Raw genomic sequence first — 2,162 nt, forward strand, 5'->3', positions numbered from 1 at the left:
GTCTGTCGGTCTATCTATCTATGTCTGTCGGTCTATCTATCTATGTCTGTCGATCTATCTATCTATGTCTGTCGATCTATCTATCTATCTATCTATCTATCTATCTATCTATCTATCTATCTATCTATCTATCTATCTATCTATCTATGTCTGTCGGTCTATCTATCTATGTCTGTCGGTCTATCTATCTATGTCTGTCGATCTATCTATCTATGTCTGTCGGTCTATCTATCTATGTATGTCTGTCTATCTATGTATGTATGTATTTCTGTCTGTCTGTCTATCTATCTGTCTGTCTGTCTATCTATCTATCTATGTCTGTCTGTCTGTCTGTCTGTCTATCTATGTCTGTCTGTCTATCTGTCTATCTATCTATGTCTGTCTGTCTGTCTGTCTATCTATCTATCTATCTATCTATCTATCTATCTATCTATCTATCTATCTATGTCTGTCTGTCTGTCTGTCTATCTATCTATGTCTGTCTGTCTATCTGTCTATCTATCTATGTCTGTCTGTCTATCTGTCTATCTATCTATCTATCTATCTATCTATCTATCTATCTATCTATCTATGTCTGTCTGTCTGTCTGTCTATCTATCTATGTCTGTCTGTCTATCTGTCTATCTATCTATCTATCTATCTATCTATCTATCTATCTATCTATCTATCTATCTATCTATCTATGTCTGTCTGTCTATCTATGTATGTATGTATTTCTGTCTGTCTGTCTATCTATCTGTCTGTCTGTCTGTCTATCTATCTATGTCTGTCTGTCTATCTGTCTATCTATCTATGTCTGTCTGTCTATCTATCTATCTATCTATCTATCTATCTATCTATCTATCTATCTATCTATCTATCTATCTATCTATCTATGTCTGTCTGTCTGTCTGTCTGTCTGTCTGTCTGTCTGTCTGTCTGTCTGTCTGTCTGTCTGTCTGTCTGTCTGTCTGTCTATTGGATTTCACAGTTTTCACTCATATGGTTCAGTGAGGAAAATCTGTTTAAAGTACTGCACATTGGACAGAAATACAGCTGTGCATTCATTCCATTTTAAAGTGGACTGTATTAGATTCTGACATGAATTCAGCATTTTTCTTTTTAAAATGCAAACCTTCATGTATTGTTTCTCAGTAATGAGGTAAAGTGGTGTGAAAACCTCCTATCTCAACATTGCTTTTTAACTCCGCATGAAATCCTCTCCGTAAATATCCCTGCTAGTATTACTTTTAAAAGTTGTGCATTAAAAAAATAGAGAGAAATCTTATTTTCTACAGTGTAAATGAGGAAATGCAGTCACTATGCATTATTTGAAATTATTTGCATTAGAATGAAATACAGTGGCACTTATCAGACTTAAAATATTAGTTTAGATTAATGAAATAACTCTGTATGGCCTGATACCAAGCACCAAGGCTAGTATCCTGACACGAAGTCTTTTTGTGGACGTAAAAAAGGGAAATCCTTGTGAAACCTAGTCGTTGTGTACGCCAACAGTAGTATATATGAAAGCTCTTAGTTATTGCTGAGGTCCCTCTTGTACGTATATGGAGGGTTGTGTGAGATGCACTATGGAGAGTTGCGTAACAGGGCCTGTACGGAGGGAACAGTCTGGTAAGAGTCAGACCAGAGGGGGTTTTTAAAAAGTCATCATACGCGTTTGGTTGCATAGGTTACCAAAAAGGCGTAAGGTTTGGAGATGATGGGGACTAAAATGGTATGGAATTGTGTAAATGGGGTGGGGAGATTACCTCATCGGCCCCGAGATGAATAAAAAGGGACGTTTTGAGATGTTCTTGGCATTGTGGTTGTCTGGGAACCATCTTGCCATTTGATGCTGAATAAAGCGAAGGCCTTTCCCTTCCGCCCACAAGAACTCAGCGGCTGAAGTCTTTTTTCATGCCTTTTCTTGCTTCTTCAATTTTGTTGTTTTAATTCTTTCTGAAGACGTTAGGTTACAGATAGTTATTATTGTAATACCACAAATAAAATTAGAGCTACTTATAAATGTCCAGAGAGGCAAAAGAGAGATAGCTCTTGGTTGTGACATCAGAAATGTTTTTTTTTCTTTCTGCTAAGTTTCTGTTTTGGAGATATGAGGTTTTGTTCCCAAATTCAAAAATACAGAGTCTCCTAGATCAAAAAAGCTTGAGCAAATGGCC

The sequence above is a fragment of the Pygocentrus nattereri genome, chromosome 11 (assembly GCF_015220715.1).
Source record: "Pygocentrus nattereri isolate fPygNat1 chromosome 11, fPygNat1.pri, whole genome shotgun sequence".
Lineage (NCBI taxonomy): Eukaryota > Metazoa > Chordata > Actinopteri > Characiformes > Serrasalmidae > Pygocentrus > Pygocentrus nattereri.